Here is a 12,804-nt window from a genome sequence, read left to right as displayed (position 1 = left end):
AGAGAGACTTGAGAAGCCTTGGAGGAAAAGTGTATACACAGGAAGAATCTTGTGGACTCTTCTTTCTTTGGGCTAGGATTTCACTAACAATGCAGATATGCAGGTTGAACCATGGAGAGTGTCATTTCAATTTCTGTATTGGCAATATTTGATATTACAGTCTCCACTGCATCTTCAAAGAAAAGCATTTAATTGAAGTATCTGTAAAGCATCAAATCCACTGCCATTACCCATAACTACAATGCACAAGTCACTACAGCTTTATTTTCTGCTTACGTCCAACATCTCCTCCTTGCTTGGCACAGAAGCTCTTTTTTTGCCAAGACTTTCCATTTTCTTTTCTATTTAGTTTCACCTTTCCTTTGCGCTGCCTGAAATTAGCTCTCCATATTCTCAATAGGACCATCTTTCTTTTGTGGGTTTTTTTTATCATATCCTGACTGTCTCTGCAGTTCTTAGGTTTTCTGTTCATCTAAAAAACAATTTCCAAATTCTTTTAAAGAGGAAGAAAAGCTGTTGATGTAGATAAGCTCTCCAGAAGCAAAGAAGGAGCTTTCCTGATCTATGAAAACAATTCTCTCTCTGAGTATCCTAGCTATCTCTCCAAGTGCTTTTTCTTACTGTCAAATGCCCTCAGGCACACAATATATGGGAAACAAATTTACTGCTTTCTGTGCTTCAAGTACCCAACGTATGTTCTATTTCCGGAACAGTCATCTTTTAAAAGTGCTTCCCACCTTTCTTAACATTTTGACCAGCCTGCAGCATAAGGACTTGGTAAATGTGTACCTCAGTGATAACACTAACTTCAGAGAACTCTCCTTGGCAGCAAGTTGATCACAAATCTGCATGCAGGTACAGACATTGCTTACCTCAAATTTATCTGAGCCACATAGAGAACATTCAAAGAGCTAGTAAAGAAACTCACACATCACAAAACTATTACTGCTGCTTTGTATTTGGATTGTGGAAATATTCTATTTTCACAGGTCTCTCTGTACACTGGGGCCAGGCAGGGGAAATGGCTTTTTTATTTTGCAGAAAGGTGAGATTGCAATACTGGCATTACTTTAAATGTATCTGAACCCAAATAATATTTTTAACATATGTTTTTGGAAGAGGGGGAAACTTATTCCTAGAATTCCAGCTAAAAAGAAAGTGAATTGGCTTTCTCCATCAGAGATTTGCCTGTCCTTTGAATTCACAGAATTGTTTTTGTTCTTAGCCAAGTAACGTCATTGAACTGTGTTATGGTTTAAACCCGTCCAGCAGTCAAACACAACGCAGCCACTTGCTCACCCTCTCTCACCCAGGGGACGGGGGAGAATTGGAGGGTAAAGGGAGACTCATAGGTTGAGATAAAAACAGATTAATAATTGAAATAAAATTATACAAGAAGATAAAGTAGAAATGGGCAATGCATAATGCAGTTGCTCACCACTTGCTGACTGATATCCAGCCTGTTCCTGGCCAGCAATCCCAAAAAACCCAACATCCCAGAACCACAATCCTGGAACAGGGAACCCCCTCCTTCCTGGCCACCCCTCTTCTATATACTGGGCATGGCGTTACATGATATGGAATATTCCACTGGCCAGTTTGGGTCCGGTGCTCTGGCCGTGCTCCCTCCCAGCTTCTTGTGCAACCTGTGTATGGGCAGGACACAGGGAGTTGGAGAGCGCTTGATCTCTCAGCAACAACTGGAAACATCAGTGTGTTATCAGCATTATTCTCATACCCAATCCCATACTGAATTCAAGCACAGCACTATTCTAGCTACTAAGAAAAAAAAATAACTCTATCCCAGCCGAAACCAGGACAAACTGGTATTAAGTTGAGATTCAGCCACGATAAGAATGAATCCTTCCTCTCCTCAGGAGCAAAAAGACTTGGGAAGGCTGTGGAAATGTCCTACTAGGAGTAACTCACAGCAGAATAGACTATGAAATCAAATTGGTTAGACAGCCTTTGAGTTCAACCTGTTTCATGCTCTTATTTCTCCTGGAGTTTGCTGACCAGCCAGGAGTTATTTCCAAAAAATTCTGTGGTGCACATACATTTTGAATCTATTGGTACTGTGCTGAGGGGCCTCAGACAACTGTCCCCCATGGTCCCTACACAGACATCAGAGGAGATGCCTCTTAATAGGATGAGTCAGCCATCCAAGACCTGAATTGGGTTTAGGAGGTGCTTCTCTCTCTGTTGATCTGGCAGTAACAGGCCAGCCACATTCCTCAGTTAGAGGTGATGAAGCAGACCTTCACTGAGTAAATAACTCATCAGATTCAGCAAATCCACCTGGGGGTTAGCCTGGCAGGAAAAGAGCAGGGTCTTGGGAAGAAGCTCTGGCAGAGTGAAACATAGGGTTCAGTTTGCAGATTAAGACACCCAAATGTAGGCCTATGTGTGGCTGGATGGCTATGCGCTGAGTCCAAGCTCCTGCTATTATCAGTAGAGATCAATCAATTCACTTCACTGAGTGTAGAAAACTCACCTTAAAGAAGATCCCTATATTAGGTTTGCTGACTTGTTCTCTGGGCTCCACTGGCTTTAATGGCCAGTCCTCTACTGACTGTTAAACTCATCTTAATCCAAGACCTAAATCCTACTCGTTGTCCCCTTTATGTTGTGAAATATTGTAGATGTAGGTTAAATCACAGATGTGTGAATACTGCATGTAAGTTCGGATAATGTGATTGCTAAAGTACAGCCTATTTCTGATGAAAGGCAAATTGATGAGAATAATCCACAATTAACACTGAAACAAGGCACATAAATCCCGGTAAAACAATAACCTTCTGAGAGTAGGCATATAAATCCATCTCAGTGAAGGGTGAATTCTCACCCAGAGTACTAAACTGTGACATACCAACATGTTCTTTAATAAATGAAAAAAAAAAAAAAAAAAAAAAAAAAAAAAAAAAAAAAAAAGGCTTATTTCATTAGCAAAAGTCAATGTTCCAGAATGGGACATACAGCACATACCCACAGATGCATATCTGTGTTATAACTCTGAAGCATGGCCTTTACAAGAGAAAGGTTTGCGTTTTTCAGTAAAAACTAGCAGAGCACTGCAGTGTGCCCCAAATCCTGTGTCTCTCAGGATGCAAGTAGCTCACAATGTTAGAAGATCACAAAGCACAGAGGAAAGCAGAAGGTGCAGGCCCCAGAGCAGATAAGTCACACCACTGCTGGAGGTGCAAGCAGCAGCTTCAGGTCTGAGACAGCTGCTCTGCACTGCATGGATGCACCATCATGGACTGGAAGAGTGAAGCATATCTGCTCCATGCAGACCCACAAAGTGCAAACTGGCTATTTTTCTGACATAGGAGGGCTGGAGATATTAGAGATATCAGACAATTATTCTAACAATCAGTGCCAGGAGGACTTGTTCCTCTACTTTACAGGAGGACACAAGGCAGCACAGCGAGAAGAGGAGAATGAACAGATTTGCTGTAATGAGGAAGAGTTGCATGTCATGAGGATCCTCAGTGTTCACCAGAGCAGAGGTTACATTTCAGACCCTGACACATAACAAGTGCATGTGGGAAGAGAACTTGTGCTAATGAAATTGCAGATAGCATGATTACTGGTCTCAACCTGGACAACTGAGCTTCTAAACATCACATGCAATCAGAAGTAGGTTTCAAACCAACTATTACTGCTGTCCAAAATATTCATCTGCATTTGCATTTAAAGCTGGACAGATTCAGCCCAAGCCCTTTGTAGAAAAATATTTAGTGGTAGCAAAGTACCTCAGAATATCATTGTGGTATCACCAAATAGTTCATGCAAAACAAAAAATCTGAACATCATCTAAATCTTTCATTTTGATGCTTACTAAGTGCCTGTTTTAACAAATTAATTTCTATTTTTTCCTTAGCTCAATTTAAAAGAACCAGCAAATGTTCAATATCAGATCAAAATATTTTGTTTGCTGGACAGAATTCTTTTTTATTTGCATCTTTCCCTTTTGGTTCATCAAAAAACCCCCATGCAACACGTTTTTCCTCCATTTCCTCAAAAATGCTTAGTGGCTGAACCAGCATGCTCAACGTAACAAGTTAGAAACTACAATGCTTGGGGTAAATCCTGCATTCACATAGTAAAACTCAGTGTGGGGACTCTTCATGGTCATGAATCAAAGTAAATATTTGCAATAAACTGGCAAATTACCTTCTTTTTGGAGGATTTAATACCCCAAACACTGTACTTTACATCTTAGATCCTGTGATACATGTCTTTCTATAAATCAAGTCTGACAGATGTCTCGCTGATATGGCTTGGACCAAGAAATCACCATGCTAAAAGGAACCACTGCTGCTTAAAATCTGTCCTTTCTGCTTCAAGAGCACATAAAAAAAAAAAAAACGAAGTAAGATGGAGAAGCACAATTGTGAACAGCTGCTTGTTTCTGAGCACCACAGCTGCACAAGCACACATATCCTCCTTTCTTAGACATGACCACACTTTGATGAGCTTGCTGGATGGGCCTTACCCTCTAGGCTTGGATTTCTGAGAAGCCAAGGGAAGGGCTGGCTGTGCTTTACACTCAGTTAGGCGATCTCCTCGAGGGAGAAGAGCTCAGTTTCAAAGACAAAAATTTTGGTACACAAAGAAATGGCTCAGCTGTTTACTTGCCTTTCAGATATTTAAAGTGTAAAGGACAAAAAAGGTTATCTGCAGGCCAGCAAATTTCTGCAAGCAAATTATTATTATTCTCCAGGCCTACAAAACCCTGAGCACAGCCTAAGAATTTGCCTGTGCTACAGCCTGCATGGCATAGACAGATGACTGAGCAAGTCACAAATTAATGAATTCTCAATACTTTTTTTTTCTATCAGTGAGCAAAACGTGTGCAGCAGGCCACTGAGCACAGGCTAATCTAACTTGTTGTGAAATGTGCTGGGTGAGCTTGCACTGCTTCAGCAAGACTCTCTCTTGGCTTATTTAAGTAGCTCTGCCACCTCCATGCTTTGCTGCGGTCACAGAATGGGTGTGCTGCAAGAAAGGAAACAGCTGGCACTTCGAGCTTAACTGTATGCCAATAGTTCAGGAAAATCAGGAAGGAACAAATCCTTCCAAGGAGCTCAGAGAGTTTGGACATATGCTGAATGTGTTTTCAAAGGCTCTTGAGGAGTAACAATAATAACTGGAAGTTTTATAGCACTTCAGCGTGCTTTAAACCAGTATCTGCAGCACTCCTTTTTACAGCCAAGGGAATGTGAAAGGACAGTGGAGAGGACTGCCAAAGACACCACAGCAAGCTGTAATAACAGGGAGCAAAACTGGGCTTCACAGGACTCTGCTCAAGCAGGCTTCATCCCAGAATCCCTGAGAAACTTAAACTGGAATCACTGATGCCTATTCTGCTCCTATTACCTAAAATGCCCAGAAGTACTGATGTACACTGCTGTGTTGACACAAGACCTGATCACTATGGATCTGGCTGTGATCCACACTTTGGGCAGAGAAAAGACTAACACTGAACTTTCAAAACAGTCCTTTCCTGGAAAAGAAAATGTTTTGAGAATTCGTTACTTCATAGCTCAAGGCCAGAAAGCCTGGCCTCCTCTATTTCATGGCTCACAAATGTTGCTGGTATATCCTGTTTTTAGCCCAATAACTTGTTTTTGGCTACTGTATGCATACTTACTTCATTTGTAGATCTCAAAAGACACAGAAGCCACTGTTTCATTTTGCAGGTTGTTTCAACATTTAATCACTTTGAGTGATTAAAAAGCTGCACCTAATTCCTTGTTTGACTTCCCACTGTGAATTTTTTCTATGCCTATCTTGGTTGGATGAAGGATTTCCTTCATATCTGGTGCTTTCTCTTCATTAAGATACTTTAAACCTGAACACTAGTCACCTTCCAGCATACTTCTAAGAAACTTCACAGCCTGAACTCAAAAATCTCATTTATTTTCACCAGCATTCCATAGGGAGGCCTGCTTAGCAGAAAACTGGGAGCCAAGATGAGCTTTGCCACACCAGTGGCTGCACACCTTCACAGTTGCAGAGAGAAAGCAGCTTCTTAACATATGTGGAGAAGAATAGAATATTAAAAAACTTTCCACAGATATGTGGGGGACATGACATGGCTAGAACTTGTGCTAGGGCCAGATAAAATTCACTTGCAGTCCAAATTTCAGCTGGATATTGTCCTCTCTCCACCTTTAGGGCATCTTCTCCAACTCGCAAATCAGCTTGGGGCTCCTTAATGAACTATCTATAGTTTGTCTGCATGCTTTGAAAAATGTTGGCTCCAGAACCAAACATAATATTCCAGTATCAGTCTCACTAATGCTTAAGTCGTATCTCTGCTGCCACTTGGGACTCCCTGTTCGCACTCCAGGATCATGTTCACCCTCCTTGCCAAGAAATCACACTGGGAGCTTACATTTATTGTTTGTCCACCAAAGCTTTTTTTTTTCTTTTTTTTTTTTTTTGGAGTTCCTGTCTTCCAAAACACAGCATTCCTCCTTGTTTAGAGAGGTATAATGTTATATTTGTCTGTATTAAAATGCATTATTTGGTTTGAATAATTCCAGTTCACCACAAAATTAATCACACTGTACAACAGCTCTGTTCCCAGCATGATTTACAACTCCACCTGCCTTTTCATCAGTCACACATTTCATCTGCTGTGAGTTTATATTTTTGTCCAGAGGACCAATGAAAACAATGCCTAGCTCCAGGGCCACAATGCATCCCAACAGCACCCCCTCTGAGACATTGTCTCAGATGATAATTCCACTGGCATTTATTTTCTGACATTTGTCAGTGGAAGCTGAACACCCCCGTTGAGACCACCTGTGCTGGGATGAACTCGGCAAGCACAGGCACTTCCCATCCCAGGGAAATATGTACCCTCCAGTTAGCAGTGTTGACACTGCAAGCTCTGCAAGCTCTGAGTAGCCCATCAGTACAATGGAGGCAAATCATAGATCATTTAGGTTTATGCTGATCCCAGTGTTTGAATGTCAAATTTAACATTCTGTTTGGCACCTTTCACCAGCTGCTGGAGTAATTCCTAGTACAGTACTCCTGATCAAGTTAATGTTATTAGCTGGGGCTCTGTTTAGGAAATACAGAACTTGCAGTTTGGATAGGAGAGGGAAAAAAAACAGAATTACTAAGTCTTTTGAACATTTTAGAAATGACAAAATTGACAGGTGATAAGGCAAGCTATGATTTATGCATGTTCTGAGGCCATGTCACTGTCCTGATAACTGCTGTGGGTTCCACACATGTCAGAGGCAAAACACACACCTCAGAGGCACAGATGGATAGATAAAAATAGCGTTTAAGAAAACAAGCTGTCAGGTATGCTTGTGTCTTACTCTAAAATACAGTCTGGCAAAGTAATAGAAGAGAGACGGCAGTCAACTGGGCCACAAGAAGAATGAGAGATTTAGGAAACGCCTGGGAAAATGCACTGTTTGTCATTGCATGTGAGAGCAGAGGATCAGAAGCAGATAAGAACAGGAGAGAACAGGATGAAAAGATGTAGCGCCTTCCTGAAAACAGCAGGAGGATCTGGCTTGCAGCTCAGCTCTCCCCTGGTTCACATAAAGGTGAGCAGGTGAGCACTGCAAAAAGAGAAGGAATATACGACTGGTCTGAGTTTGCAATGTTGTATGTAAAACCAGAGTTGTCTCATTCTGATCAGAGAGGGGTTTGAATGATAGTTCTAGAAGGCACTACAATTCTTTTAAAAATTTTCACCTTTAAATAAGATATTCATAAAGGCTTGGGCTTACAATGTAAATAGTAACTGTGCAACTGGCTGTATGTTATGAATGCTAACTTGCACCCTGAAGATACTCAAATAAAATTGAGAGAGAGTCCATATCTTTATCTTGTATGATAAACGTACAAGACTAGCAACAGGGAGATTTGTATTCCAGACCCTGATGTGTCAAGACCAGCTACTGTGGTCTTAGTCCTTTCTTCTCCATACTTCTCAGTTCTGAGGATACACATCTCATATGACGAAGGAAAAGGGTGACTGATGGGGGCTGTAAAAGTTCTTCATATCAATAATGTAAAAAGCAACACTCCTGTTGTTTTGAGGAATGCATTTATGTTTGACCCTCAAACAGACAGACTAAAAATCACACATAACTTACTCCCATAGCTCCTCAGAAACCAGGGAGCAATGGGGAGATACGTATTCAAGACCCTACTGTGCCAAGACTCGCTACTGTGGTCTTAGTCCTTTCTTCTCCATACATCTCACAGCACTTCAGAGGATACACATCACATATGAGGGAGGAAGAAGGTGACTGATGGGGGCTACAGAAGTTCCATATATCAATAATGTCAAAAGCAATACTCCTGTTGTTTTCAGGAATGCATTTATGTTTTGAACCTCAGATAGACAGACTAACAATCTCACATAACTCACTCCCATAGCTCCTCAGAAACCAGGGAGTGGAGGATACTTCCCAGCTCCAACACTCAGGAGGAAGCACTCGGCTCTGCAGATCACTCTGGAGCTGGGAAGATGGACAAGTACTAATCCTACCATTACACATCTGGCAGCAGTTGGCACCACCAGCTGAACTAATGTTCCTGCCTTTCTTGTTTTGCTCGGCTTAAGCTGCAATCTTGATATTGTTCCGCTATTTAATACCTGAGGCTCTGTTTCCTCTATTCCTGTTCAAAAAACCTGGCATACTTGATAACTTTTGCAACCAACTAAATATTTAAGAGTGCCATCAAGTGGCTAAGTGGGGGGCTTCCAGGAGGCACACATCGTTTAGAAGTCCCCAGGACTACGCAACAAATGGACGTCTATAAATGTGCTGCCTTTGGATAATCACACCAGCCTGCTGTTATTGCAAACAAGCCAGGCTGCCAGCATCTCAGTATTCCTGACCTGAAGAGCTCTGAGGGTGATGCACACACTGCAGGAGATGCTTATGTATTCTATAATTGAAAGACAGGAATGCTAGAGTTTTATGATGGTGCTGCAGCCTCTTGAAAGCAGACAGGTGCCTGATGAGATGGACATGTACAGCCCAGACCATGGAGGAAACAATTAGAAATGACACTGCAGCTCAGAGAAATTTTTTGAAGACATTTGGCAGAAGACAGGGATTGATTGAGGAACAAAGAGAAGCAGAGTGGCACACACAGGCCAACCTGAAGTCAATTTTGCACAGGCATGTACTTCAACAACAGTGAATTTTAAAAGCAGCCATCACAGCTCAGACAACTGCCCCTATCCCATTTGCAGCAGTGGTTAACATCAAATGCTTAGGGAACTGTATAAAAACAGGGCATAAATCCAGTGATGTTTCTTGTAGGATACTGTCTGGGTACCTACTAATTTGTGGTTAAGCATCTCCCAGGTCCCTAATGGTACTCTTCCCATTCCCCTGTGCAGTCAGCTACTGATCATTAAATCTGGACAGTATCTTTCAGCATTCCTCTTTGTATAAGGCTGGAATATACACCAGATATTCCATTCTTCTCACAGTAATTTGGGTTTTTTTGGCTTGCTTTTATTTTTAGTACATGAAATATTGTGCATCTCGAGCAGATATGTGAAGCATATGATCAGTGGTTAGTATAAGTGGTTTTTAAGAGCTATTAAAAATAGATTTAAGAGAAAAATTATTGTTTTTCTAAAAAACCTGAATGAAAACAGAAGTAACTTTTATATTTGTTAGTCTCAAATAAATCCAGTTCACAATGTATATGGCAACAAAGCAATAGCTTTCAATCCTTTGATCAGATAACAAAGGCAGGGGGGAGAAGGGCAGTTATAGCAATAAGACAGACGATCCTTCAGAGTGAAATTTCCAAACAGCAACAAGCTGTTATGAGGGAATAGAACTGGTCCAAAAAGGTCACATAAAGCACCAAGTATCTATGCAAACCATGGGCCAAATTTTGGCTCATGCTTAGTTATGATGAATACAGGATGAAAAAGAAAGAAAAGAATCACAGAATAGCTGAGATTGGAAGGCACCTCTGAAGATCATCTAGTCTAATCCCCTCTGTTTAAAGCAGGGTCAACAAGTACACAATGCCAGGACTCTGTTAAATCAGGTTTTTAATATCACCAAGGAGACATATCCACAGCCTCTCTAGGCTGTGTAGATACTGTTCCATTGCTCAACTATCCTCACAGTAAATAAGTTTCATCTGATGTTTAAAGGGACTTTATCTCTGTTCATGTCCATTGTCTTTCATCCTTTCATTTGATACCACTGAGAATAGTCCAGCTGTGTTTTTGTTATTCCCTTCCATCAGGTATTTATACATGTAAGAAGAAACTTCCACCTTTCTCTAGTGACAGCTAACTTCATAGACTCCCAGCTCTATATAAAAAGCCAGCCACTATGTAAACCAAACTGGACTACAAGTCTGGTCAACACCACAGATTTTCTATGGGAGATAAAGGGGAGTTTAGCTCCCCATCACCTCTAGTCCCCACCAGCCAGCCTGCTGCTGGGCAGTCTGGCTTCTCTCCAGCATCTCTGCAGCAGAGGAAGAAGTGTGGGACTGCATAGTACCTAGAAAGTCTGTGCTGTTCCAAACCATCGCTCTCCTGTCCTATGTGAGCCAATGTGGGTAACAGAGTGCACCTAGGCACCTCACCTGCACATGAAGGGATTGCATCTGGCCCTGGGCAAGACAAAGCTAAGCTGCCCGGGAAACTGAACACAACTGAACACTCAGTTCAGAGAACAAATACCATGTTACAATGTGAAAAACAGCTCCCAGTGTTTTTCTGGAGTGATCCTGTTCTGATCACAGTCTTACAGCCTGGACACAGATACAGTCACACAGCACCAAGGGTGCCCAGGAAGGCTGAGAGAAATATCTCCAAACTTCAAAATTCTTGGCATCACAATATCAGCATCCTGAGAATCTACTGTGCTGGCTTCACTTTTAAGAACTCATGAAACAATAAAAAAGCTGATAGAACTGTCCTTCTATGAAGATCTCTTGCACAGTGCTGGAAAACACTTCATCAGTCACCATTTGATGGGAGGAGCTGGAGAATGCCAATGAATCCCAGTCAGCTGTCTTCCACCTGGTAAGAATAACTTAGGGCTGAATCAGTTGGAAATAGCTCTTGGAGCAATACCTGCTACCTTTCTTTTATGGCAGGTGAGACTCTTCACAACAGCAATCACTTGCTAGAATTTAGCAATGATCTAAATCCAGTGTGACAATGTTGAAAAATTAAGGATGCCTAGATTACCCAGTCCTACACTCAGAGTAAGCCTCTAGTTTTTCACACATGAAAATTGTATTCTCCTTATCTTATAGCCAGGAAAACAGAAGTGTAGAGGAGTTGCTGAAGACACAACTCAAAGATAGTTATATGATTCACCACTCAGATTCCTCACTGATAAAGAGATTTAAGCATCCCTGAATATTTTTTTCCTACCTTCTCTAGTTGGCTTCATCCCACAACATCCTAAACCTCACTTTTATCCTCTCTCACATATATTACAGTGACATGATATCCTCAAGAACAAAACATACAACAGAGAATAACTTTTAAAATCTCCCAAAACAACAACAACAAAAAATCCCACCACAAAACATGCAGGTTTCTTTATACTGTTCTGGTGTTAGAAGTTTCTAAAAACCAAAAATTTGGTTTACACTTATCCTTCAATGGCCAGAATTTTTCAAGTATTCTTGATAGAATCTGAACCTGAAGTGGCCTATAATATGAGTCAGTGGAGGTTAGCATCCAGATACTCCTGAGTATTTTCTGACAGTTTGTCAGCCTAGCAAATATTACCAAGCATGAAGCGGAGAACTGAAAACTATGATTGAGTTCCCTAAGTGGGGATCAGCAGAGAAAAATGTTATATTGAAGAATATGTTTTTGTTTTGCAGCCGCAAGAAACCAAAGGTAAGCTAAGAAGAGTTTGGACATCTCAAAAGTTTCAACTCTATTGAAAACATTAAATTAGATAGATTTCCTTCAAGTTTTTACTGATCCACTCTGTTGAAAAATGATCCTCACTCATCTCTAGAACAAAAGACAAGAGAAATGTCTTTGAAGAAAAAGTCTTTAATGGGGCTTTATACAATTTCTTTGTACCATTCTGCCCTAGGAATAATGACAAGCTATCTAACTTCAGGAGCTTACAAAGTAACTTACATATTGCTAGAATTAATAATGGAATGAGCCCAACACAGATTTATAAATTCTAAGGCCAAAGAAGATCATTGTGATGAATAAATCCTGTATTTGTTCCTATGCATAATTACTTCCACCATTAAAAATTCAATTTATTTCCACCTTTCTGAGATCTCTGAATTCTACTTCCAGTTGCTAGATTCTGTCCTAGATGAAAAAGTAAGATGGAAGAGTTCTGTTCTGTAAGATATCTCCTTCCTTTCCCTTCAAGTCACTAAAGACAGTAATCAAATCACTGCTTAAACTTCTTAATTAGCTAAGTTGAGCTGTTTAAGTATTTCACTGTAAGTCAGAGTTTCCAAACATAAGTCATACTGTGGCTCATCTCTGAACCTTTTTAAATTTTAACATCCATTTTGAAGAATGAACTTTTAACAGCTGGATACAACATTCCAGTAAAGGACTCGCCAGCTTCATACACAGAAGTAGCACCTCTTCCCTCCTGCTATGTGCACACACTCTCCAGTGCGTGAAGGCACATACAACATGTCAGACCTCCTAAAACACACTTCTGCAACTGCTCTTCCAGATATAGCCAGAAGTTTTTATTCTCAGAGTGTATATCAAGATAGGAGAATATTTTCAAGTCCAGTTTCCTGACTGACACAAAACAATATCAC

General features: G+C 40.8%; 1 protein-coding gene across 4 annotated transcripts in view; it reads right to left on the bottom strand.

Moving 5' to 3' along the window:
- The window catches only part of DNAI1 (dynein axonemal intermediate chain 1), a 166,696-nt gene that overhangs the window by 84,644 nt on the left and 69,248 nt on the right, over positions 1-12,804 (bottom strand). The gene's annotated exons all lie outside the window — the stretch shown is intronic.

The sequence above is a fragment of the Tyto alba genome, unplaced genomic scaffold (assembly GCF_018691265.1).
Source record: "Tyto alba isolate M040663 unplaced genomic scaffold, T.alba_DEE_v4.0 Super-Scaffold_42, whole genome shotgun sequence".
Lineage (NCBI taxonomy): Eukaryota > Metazoa > Chordata > Aves > Strigiformes > Tytonidae > Tyto > Tyto alba.
The sequence above is the reverse complement of the archived record's forward strand: the minus strand, read 5'-3'. Positions and strand labels throughout refer to the sequence as shown.